At 35.1% G+C, this 11,517-nt stretch overlaps 1 protein-coding gene across 3 annotated transcripts in view; it reads right to left on the bottom strand.

Annotated features, from left to right (window-relative positions):
- Positions 1-11,517, bottom strand: part of Mipol1 (mirror-image polydactyly 1) — a 250,668-nt gene that overhangs the window by 56,064 nt on the left and 183,087 nt on the right. The window lies entirely within an intron of this gene.

Below are 11,517 nucleotides of genomic sequence, written 5' to 3'. Positions count from 1 at the left end.
ATGTGGTGTTGAGGAATTGAACCTAGGGCTTTGTGTGTGCTAGGCAAGCACTCTACCACCAAGCCACATTCCCAGCCCTATAGTTTTTTTTTTTTTACCATAGCATCTACTGAGTATCACTCCTGTATTAGTTGACCCTATGTCCCTCCATTTCTGGGTATTTTAAACTTTTATTTAGAAATAAAAGGCTTTAACAACTGTAACAGCTCGGGGGAAGGTGGGAGGACTGGAGAGGGGAAGGTGAGTGAAAAATGAGGGAGGAGGTAACAAGTTTGATAAGAAATGTACACATGAAACTGTAACCCCTCTGTACATCACTTTGACAATAAATAAATCTATTAAAAAGAAATAAAAGGTTTAAAAAAATCTCAGAAATACCCATGTAGAAGAAATACTAAGATTCTGAAAGGTTATCTCAATAGCTTCCTTCTTTTTCTTCTACAAATATTAGTTGAGCAGCTACACCAAAATGTGCAAGACCATGGAGATATGGTACAGAGGTGATTTAGGAGATGATACACAGCTGAACAAATAAGATGAAGGGTTCACAAGTGTTGGGATGAGAGTGCAGAATGTATAGCAGTGTGTATAAGTAACTAATACTACTCTAGGGAAGAGACGTCAGGAAGAATTCCATAGAAAATATTCATCTTGATGAGTAAATATGATGTAGATTTAAAAAAAAAACACCTTAAAAACACATTGCATAGAGGCAAGGTCCCATATTCCTGCTGCATATGTATGCTATCCCATGCATTTCCTCCTACCCCTACTCCCAAGATGATTCTGAAATAAAAACATCACAAATCATTAAAAAATAAACTTATGAAAGAGCAGAGAGCGGGGAGTGCAGGTAGTAATCACACCTCGTGAGAAATTTTAATACCATCTGGAAGACAGAAAGTTGATGCGCATCAGGAGAAGAAAAGCTCTCTAGAGGAGGTGCTTGGCTTTGGGCAACCACGTGACTGAGGGAGGGTTGAAAAACAGGGTCTTAAAGAAAAGGACTAAATAAAAGGCTCAATAAACTAGACTTTTCTCTTTACCTGCCTTCTTTTCTCTAAAGAAACTCACTAAACTGAGCAATGAGTTACCTGGAGAAAGCTAGTCTACCCCAAGCCAAACATTCCTTGTTTTGACACCTTTGGGGATTGATTTATCCACTAGTTAAAACTAAAATAGAATTGATCATGGTACTCTCACAAGATTCCAACTTAAGAGAGTAACAGATCTACTTACATAGCCTACACCACTCAGTACTTCACTTTGAATTATGGAAAACAATCAATGCTGAGGAACACAGGATGAAAAAGAAAGCAGAATATATACAGAAAGACTCATCTCCAAAGAAACAGTTCAGGAAAAACCAAAAAGTATAGACAGAAATATAAAAGACATTAAGAGAATTATATAAAATCAGGATGCTATGAAAATGGAATTTAAACAACATCTTTTTAAGAGGCTAAAATACACATTTAGTAAATAAAACTTAATAGGAGGGCCAGGTACCAATGACTAATTCCTGTAATACTAGCTACTCATGAGGCTGAGATCTGGAAATGTCTAGTTGAAGCCAGCCCAGGAAGAACAATTCACTCTTCTATCTCTAAGACAATGAGGAGAAAGCTGGGCTGGAGATGTGCCGCAAGCAATAAAGTACCAGCCTAATAAGCGTGAAACTCTGAGTTTACATCCCAGTACTGTAAAACACACACACACACACACACACACACACACCACCCTAAGTCTAAAACTTACTGGAATGACATGAATATATAGGAAGGTATACAACTTTAATGCAACTGCACTATACACTTAAAAAGACTTTTTTCAAAAGAAAAGCTTTATGTTAGATATATTTCACTACCATGTAGAAGAAGCAGCTAACTATCATTCTCTCCTTCTAAGAAATGGGTACTCATCTCAACACAATGAAATGGGGGTGCATGGAGTACGTTTCCATTCATAACTTTCACATTCAGGTTCCAGTCTCAGATCTTGCAACAAAAGGATCCTGAGAAAAGGCAGTTTCTCCTTCTCTTCCATCAGCTCCCTCCATAAAATAATGCCTAGTGCATAGTTTTTGTCATCATCATCATCATTACCATGATCATGATCATGATCATCATCGTTGTTGTCGTCATCATCATCAAAGACATCATTTGAGTTTAATGCCCAAGAATGACTTCACATGCCAGTGACTAACAATGTTATGGACAATTATTTCTTTTCCCCATTACTGCTTCCTTGTCAAGGAAACTTGTCATTTTCATAAGATAATAAATGTGGTTTATTGGGAGAATGGATTCACTGAGATCTGCCATTTGTTTAATAACAGCTCACCTTCAGCAATTCTTTGAGATCAAGTCACTCAAGAGCAGTTTCTTGCAAGTACTTTCCCAAGTGTTTCCTGAACTTCTATCTTCCAAAATGCCATCTCTTATTTGTCTGAGGTGTCTTTGGGGAGAAGAAGATTCCTTCATCAACAGGAGGACGGGGGAAGTCCGTCAGACCCAAGCCAATGTCCTGCCACAGCTGCCATGGGAAATCACTCCTGAGCACCCAAAGTTGCATCTGCTTGGCATTCTTTGGCTGCATTGCTATGTTGCCTAAATGGACTCAGGAAAGACACATTCAGTGGTGGAAGTAGAGCGAGGAAGATGATTCTTTTCTTCTCCTCAGTAAAGACTTTCCAAGGTACTTAGCCCTTCCATGGGAGCCCAGACTCGAACTCTTATTTGCCACAGAGCATAAGATGCTGTATAAAAGAACTCAGGCATTTTTCTTTTTAAATTTACAGGACATAGTAGTGCCCACTGTGTTAAACATATCACTCATTTCTGAGATAACAGACAATTTCATAAAATTTAAAAACAAACAAAAGGTGGGCAATGTGGCTTGAGCTTGTAATCCTAGGTACTCAGGAGGCTGAGATCTGAGAATCACAGTTCAAAGCCTGCCAGGGCAGTAAAGTCCATGACTCTTACCTTCAATAAACTACTCAGAAAAAAGCTAGAAGTCGCTTTGTAGCTCAAGAGGTCTAGCCTTGGGCCAACAAAGCTCAGGGACAGCTCCAGAGTTGAAGCTCCAAGACCAACACACATGCACAAACCACCACCACCAACAAAACAAACAAACACAAAATAAAACCAAAACCAATTAAAAAGAAAAAGGTGTAAACTTTTACTTAACTTTTTAAATGGGAAATTTTCCCCAGAAGCTAAATCAGCAGCAGTTGTAGAAATTTTGTGTCTTTAGAAAACTTACTTTATGCCAGTAAATAGAATGCTACTTAAAAACAACAAAGTAGTTTTGGTTTTTTTGTCTATGCAAACAATGGTCCACATACAGTGGGGAGAAAAAACAAAAACAGGACTTGAAATAACATTGAAGAAAGTTCGAAGACTATGCGCATTAGAAATTTAAGTATTTAAGACAGGTGCCAATGGCTCATCCCTGTAATCCTAGCTACTCAGGAGGCTAAGAAATGAGGATCACAGTTCAAAGCCAACTCTGGTAGAAAATTCTGGGAAAGACTATCTCCAAAATGACTAACAAAAGCTGGGCAGGAAGTGTGACTCAAGTAGTTGTGAGTAAGGAAGCTGACCAGGTGTGTAAGTAGAAGCATCAGTAAGAGAAAAAAGAAAAAGAAATTTAGATACTTAGAAATTATAAAGAGAAATACCAATCAATACAATCGATGGCAATTAGAAAACCAGAAAAAGACATCAGAGGTTAAAAAAAAGAGGATAGAAAGTTGTATTAAGTAATCTTATGAAGCAGTCACTAGAGGCGAAAGGTGAGAATCTTCACATTGAAAACATCTATAAGTAAAGATCACAATAAATGAAAGAAGATCCATCCAGAGATATCTCCTAACGAGCTGTCACAACACTAAGGTGAAAATAAATGATATCTTCCAGAATAAACAGTTTACAGAACAAGATTGATTTTATTTGTGGCAGAATCAGTTAACCAGAGCAGAAAAAGATAAAAGTAACCATAAAGTTTTGAAAGGATATAATGTTTAAATTTTGAATTCTATAGTCAGAAAACTTCTCTGTGAGTTCCATAAAGAATGGAGAGAGAGAAAGATAGGGAAATTAATGAATAAGGGAAGTGAGGAGGATCCTAGAATGACAACCATGCAGCAGCCTAGATAGCAAGCTGCAGGTCCACACTAGCAGTAGCACAGCATGAGAAAAGCTGAAATAATAAAACACTGATCCAAGAAAAAGAAAAGTAATTAGAAATTTCAGGCAGGATGAAAAAAAAAACACCTATAAGAAAGTCATGGCTGAACTAAGAAACAAACATAAAATATGGTATAACTTTCAGTACTTGATGGAGTATTAAATGAATCCTTTTGTCTTGATCCAAAGAACATTCTGTTTGGCACAGGGTTGACAAATTCAATCCAAAGGAATACAACTATAATTCTACCACATGGCTAGCATAGTTAAAAAAGCTGTTTCTTCATTTTGAAATCCAATATCAACTTGTACAAGAAGAAATGAATAATATAATGGAAAATTTCATTGAAGGACATGGTAAGGGAAAAGATAAGAATATAAAATACCAAGTCTTCATGTTTATGCAACTTGTTGACTTTTCTAGGATTCTGAGACATAAAAAATTCTTCTCAGTTTGGATGTTTACTATTTCAATGTTTTCCTCCCTTCCTCCCTGGCTTCCTCCCTCCCTCCCCCCCACCTTTCTTTCTTTTTTTGTTGGTCCTGGGGCTTGAACTCTGGGCCAGGAAGCTGTCTCTGAGCTCCTTTTGCTCAAGGCTAGCACTCTATCACATGAGCTACAGCACCACTAGTGGCTTTTTCTGTGATTAGAGATAAGAATCTCACAGACTTTCCTGCCCTGGCTGGCTTTGAACTGCTATCTTCATACCTCAGCCTCTTGAGTAGCTAGGATTACAGGCATGAGCCATTGGTGCCTGGCTTCAATGTTTTCTTTAACAACACATTTTGTCAATGTTCATGAATATAAAATTTTTAAATATAGCCTGAATGCACATATACCTTACTAATGTGAATTTGGAGAATGTAGATTTTCACTGCTTAAGCATTTCTTCCATTTTTTTTTTTGGCCAGTCCTGGGCCTTGGACTCAGGGCCTGAGCTCTGTCCCTGGCTTCTTCCCGCTCAAGGCTAGCACTCTGCCACCTGAGCCACAGCGCCCCTTCTGGCCGTTTTCCATATATGTGGTGCTGGGGAATCGAACAGAAAGCTTCATGTGTAGGAGGCAAGCGCTCTTGCCACTAGGCCATATTCCCAGCCCCTCTTCCATTTTTTTATTGATAGAATTTATCACTGAAACTACTAATAGGGAATTAAGAGAAAATTGAATAAGCTATTGATTCTTAGAATTTTGTCGTTGAGTTAGGAGCAACCTGTCTGGTCAAGTACCAGGTATGGAATGTGAAAATTACTTCTCAGGTGACAGAATGAAGAATGTGATCTTGCTTGCCATTCCTTATTTTCTTTTTTGGCATAAACCAGAAATTATTTTAAGGTTGTTTTTAAGAATGTTTATTTAATACTGAATGAGTGAGAAAACTTGGTTATTGAAAAATTAATTCCTGAAGAACTTAGAGACATAAAATGGAAAATGTCTACATATAATTTGGACATAGAGTATCCTTCTTTACAAAATTAATTAGTGAAAAAACAATTATCTAATATATATGAGTATTGATTCTGAAATTTAAGAACTTGTTCTTTTACTAAAATCAAGAGCATAAATGAAGATCTAGTGCTTAAACATTCCTTTGAGGAGTCTCTCTCCTATTGTCTATTTCCTTGCTAAGCCTACAAGTCTGATTTTAAAAGGCAAAAGCACCACAAATAATGACAGTAAGTTCCTTGTCAAGGTTTTAAGACCATCTCAAATGTTTAAGGATAAGCTCTTGAGGCTTTGAAAGTTGCTCTATTTTTGTTAGCTATAAACATTATTTGTTGAGAAATAAAACAATTCGCCATGAATAAGGAAAGCCAGTAAGTACTATTTGCAAGTGTAAACTATTCTGCCATATATTAGAACCTATTTATAATAACATCAATTAAAACAAATATAATTTTCTGCCAGTGACACTAAAAGCACTTTGTAACTAAACTACTACAGAAACGAGTTTCAAACTAAGAAGCATATACAGCTAGGGTACCTGATTCAATGCCTTGTTTCACAGTATGTGAGAATGTTGAAAGGGGTAACACTGATCAAGATGCATTGTATTTTGTTGTTAAATGACTTGTGTGTACAACTACTTAAAGATAATAAAAAATAAAGAAAGCAAAAAATATGTGCTGCATTCTGCATTCTCTCTCCTGTCTGACATCAGCCATAGCTGACAATGCTGTAGTATAGCTCCTTTTCCTTAAAAGGAAAATTGGCAGGTACTAAAGAGTTCAAAAGGACAGTTTGTACTTAACTGTCGTTTTTCTCTCTGATGCAGTGATTGAAATAATGAATATGAAACTGTTTTGGAGAGAAACATTTTGTTTTCTCTTTGAGAACATATCCACACTGCATCTCTATACTGAGAGGTATTTGAAAGGTACTCTTCCTTAAGGATTGTTTGATAAAATTAGCTGATGGCCAATTGTTCTAAACTCTGGCTGCAGTCTTGCTCTTCTGTGTCAATAGGCAAGTCATTTGGCTGCTTTAGTTCATGTGCTAACAATCACTAACTGCCTTTCTACCCATACATTGAAAAGATAGGTAAAAATATTCTTTACATTCTTGAAGCAAAATAAAGTCACATTATATCTGTATTATTAAAAAACAGAGAGCTCACTGGAATTAAGGTATTAGAATGAACACATAAGTCATGTTGACTCTAGCTGCCAGCGGGAGTAAAATGCAAATCAGCAGCATCAACAAATAGTACTGAATTATCCACAGGCACATATCATTGTTCTGCCTCTTGTTTCTCTATTTAAATTTAACATGCTCTTATTCTTGTAGCTTGTAATACATACAAATGCAGGATACAAAGAAATAACTGGGCAAGTGTTAAGCATTTCAGTGCCAGGTGAATACATCTAGAAACTGTGATTGGAAAGGCTATATAAACCAACAGTGAATTGAGCAAAGTAGAATCAATCTAGGTTACACTTTTTGGAAGCTAAAACATGGTATGTACAACTTCTTCAAAGTGTGACAGGCTTCCCTTACTGACGTCAGAGTCAGAAATCAGGATAGTTAGAGAGTACTCACGTATAAATAATTATTTATCACCAACTATCAGTCAGGAAGTATATTAGTACAGGAATCAAAAGTTAAAAAGTTCTTGCCACTTCCTTGAAAAAAATGTGAGGTAAGGTCAGATGATGATGATGATTATAATTACATTTACATATAAGCAGGCCAAAGGTACAATCATTATTTTCTGAACAGGAGAATTGCCATGTCTTATTTTGTTTTGATTGGTCATTGGGCTTGCACTCAGGGACTGAGCACTGTCCCTGAGCTCTTCTGCTCAACGCTAACTCTACAACTTTGAGCCACAATGCCACCTCTGGTTTTCTGGTGGTTAATTGGAGGTCAGAGTCTTACAGACTTTGCTGCCCAGGCTGGCTTCATACCATGATTCTCAGATCTCAGCCTTCTGCATAGCTAGGATTGCAGACATGAGCCATAAGCACGTGCTTTGCTATGTAATCTTGTTGAAAATAAATTCATTGTGTGTGTGTGTGTGTGTGTGTGTGTGTGATGATCTGATTGTCATTTCACCAATAACAGTGTCTTGATATCGAAGAGTTTACAGAGTATATCTTGAAATCAGATGATATAATTGTTTCTTTTATCACATTGCTTTGATAATTCTATGTCATTTACATTTCATGTACATTTTAGCATTAGCTTGTTAATATTTATAATTAAGACTTATGTAATGTTCATTAAGATAATGCTTAGTCTACAGATCACTTTGAAGAGAATTATTATCTTGGTTTTAGCATATCTTAAAAACACTGTTATTTCTGCACTTATTTTTTCCATAATTGCCTTCGGCAACTTCCTGTGGTTTTCGAGTACTGTTTTAAATTTGTCCATAAATTTTAAAAATAATTTTGATACTTACAAAACTGTTTCTTTTTTACATTGAGACATAACACAGTATCTTTTTTTAATCAAGTTAATGTTGGCAATTATACTGATTTTCAAGAGAAAAAGTATTGTAACCTGGAAATGGTGCAGTATTCTTTTTATGTATTGCTAGATTTTCTTTGCCAGTTTTTGTTGAGGGCTTTATGTCTATGTTCAAGAGGGATATCAGTCTGTAGGTTTTATTTCTTGTTATGCCTCTGTCTGGTTTTTAAACTAACATAAAACTGATGTCATCAATTGAGTTGAAACTCTTTCCTACTCTACTTAAAAAATGATTGTATTAAAATTATTTTATCTTGTATAAATGGTTAGAAAAACTCACCATGATAACATCTGGCCATGAAGTTCCTCTGTAGAATGCTTTAAATTATGAATTCAATTATTTTAATAGAATGCTGTTCAGAGAATTTTTTTCTTTTTATATCAGTGTGGGCATATCTCTAGACTCAATTCTATGTCAACCCATATGCTACTACTGCACTGTTGTGATTTATACATGTTTGTAGTAAGTTTTGAAAGTAGGAAATAAGAGTCTGCCTCGTTTGTGTTTTTAAACACTTTCAGCTAATCTTTTCAATTTAGGATCAGCTTTTAGTTTGGACAATGAAATCAGCTGGGATTCTGAAAAGAATTATACTGAATCTGTAGATCAATTTGAAGAGTCTTACCATCTTAACTTCTGTTCATGAGAACAGATGTTTTCCATTTCTTTATTTGCTGTTAACACTGTTCTTTTAGATTCCAAAGAATAATTTTTACAATACTTTTCCTATATCTATTCCAACGTATTTGTTCCTTTTGATGCTATTTATTTCAAAGTATTTGTTCCTTTTGAAGTCCTATTTTAAGTGCACTTTTCTTGATTTTATTTTTGGCTTATTCACTTTAAGTGTATAAAAACACAAGTGAACTAGGGAAGGGAAGGGGAATATCAAAATGGAGAGATAAAGGGTATAAGGTGAACCAATGCAACAGCAATACTTACAAAACTATATGCTATAATCTAACTGTACAACTCATGGGGGTAGGAGAAAAATGAGGGAGGAGGTACCTAATTTGATAAGAAATCCACTCACTGCCTTACGTATGAAACTGAAAACCCTCTCTATATCACTTTGACAATAAATAAATTAAAAATAACACAAGTGATGTGTGCATATAGATTTTTACTCTGCAAAATTATCAAACTTACTAGTTTGAATAGTTTGTGAATTTCTTAAGCTTTTCTGCATATATGATTATGTTATTGAACAGTTCTACCTCTTTACCATCTGGAAGCCTTTTACACAATTTCTTGCCTAAATGATCTGACTGTAACCTCTAGTACAGCGTTAAATACAAAAGGGGACATCCTTGTCTTGCTTGTGATCTGAGGGGAAACAAGCATCCACCTTTTACATTAAGTATGTGATCCCTGTGGGTTTTTCACAGATGCCTATTATGGGCTTACAAGTTCCTCTTTCTCTAGTTTGCTTAGTATTTTGTTGGAAGGCTATTGGGTTTTTTCAAATGCTTCTTTTGTAACTATTAAGATGATCAATTTTCACTTTTTATTCTAGTTAAAGGGTACATGAAATAGCTTTTGGTATTTTCTATAAGTATATTGGTATCAGATATTTTTTAAAATAAATATTTTAAGTATTGCTTAGCTGACAAAAATGTTATGTGTTTTCTTTGCACAAACTAGGTGTCTGTCATATTGTCACATACTTATACTTATCATACAATTTTTTCTTTCATGTTTACTTCTAACATGTTTTCAACTTCAAAATATTATTGATAACTAATTACAATATATTTATTTCCTCAATATTAAAAGAATACAGAATAGTCCTCAATATTAAAAGAATAAATATAGAATAAACCAAAAACTTCATTCAATGTTAACTATATCATGAAGATATAATCATCAACATTAACTGTAGAAACTATAACATACAAAGATTTTTTTTTTTAAATATGGAAGTTGTGAGGCTGGAATTCAGGGCCTGGGTACACTCACTGAGCTCTTTTTTGCTCAAGGCTAGCACTTTACCACTTTAAGCCACAGCGCCACTTCTGTTTTGGAGTTATTGGGGTTATTTTTTGTTGGTTTTTTTTGAGTGGTTAACTGGAGATAAGAGTCTCATGGGGACTTTTCTGCCTTGCCTGGCTTCAAACAAAGATCCTTAGATCTCTGCCTCCTCAGTAGCAGGATTACAGGAGTAAGCCACCAGCACCTAACAAAGAAAAATTTTAAACAAGCAATTTTAATGAAAAAGATGGAGTAGAAATTGCATACTAATAATATATGTGTGTCAGCTGTAATGTGCTGATTAAAACAAATTGTTGAGCTAATATGACACTTAGGAGATAATGAGAAGTTTTAACACTGTCTAGGCATTTGGTGTTATTAGGAAATTACTGTTGCTGGGTGCTGGTTGCTCAAGCTTGTAATCCTAGCTACTCAGGGGGCTGAGATCTGAGGATCATAGTTCAAAGGCAGACTGGTCAGAAAAGTCCATGAAACTGTGAACTCCAATTAACCACCAAAAAGCTAGAAGTGGAGCTGTCGCTCAAGTGGTCATGTACTAGCCTTGAGCATGAAAGATCAGATACAGGGTACAGGCTCTGAGTTCAAGCCACAAGACCAGTAAACAACAACAACAACTCCCCCTCTCCACATTCAATTTTATTCAAATTACAGAAATATTTGAGCATCAGTTATATTGCTAATGTTTTAAAGAATAAGTTCCAGATTCTCAAGGCTTTCCAGGAAAAATGGAAGATTAAAATGAAGTGCATTTTGGCATTAAGATTTCTAGTGTATTACAATATGCTCATTACAGCTTTTTCACTTTTGCTTCAACTTTCCTTTAAGGATAATGTTTTTTCTCTCCTCTTCACAGAATTCTATCTTATTCATATCCAGTTTCCAAGAATTCTAGGAAAGCTTATCTACTCTAGACAATAAAATCCTTCCACTTTATAATGTTCTATGAAAATGTTCCATCATTTAAATTTAAATATACATATCTATATCTACACAAATATATATGGTTCTCTCTATATAAATATATACATATATATATACATATACACACATACATACATACATACATACATACATATGGGCCTCTTAATACATTCACACAGAACTGAAATTGGCTATCTGGTTAATGAATAGTTCTAAATGTGGTTATTATTATGCTACTGATTGTATTATGGCACTGATAAAACAACAAAGTAATACTATAACATACTAATAACAATAAAGTATTATAATTGTGTGGATAAAGTCATGATCAGGAAGAGTATTTGCCTTTTGTAGCCTGATATTTTATACTAGAATTTAAAGGTTCTCAAAAAACAACACAAAACAATTCAGTGGTATTCTATTTAAAAATACATATATTGA

The sequence above is a fragment of the Perognathus longimembris genome, chromosome 14 (genome assembly GCF_023159225.1).
Source record: "Perognathus longimembris pacificus isolate PPM17 chromosome 14, ASM2315922v1, whole genome shotgun sequence".
Lineage (NCBI taxonomy): Eukaryota > Metazoa > Chordata > Mammalia > Rodentia > Heteromyidae > Perognathus > Perognathus longimembris.
The sequence above is the reverse complement of the archived record's forward strand: the minus strand, read 5'-3'. Positions and strand labels throughout refer to the sequence as shown.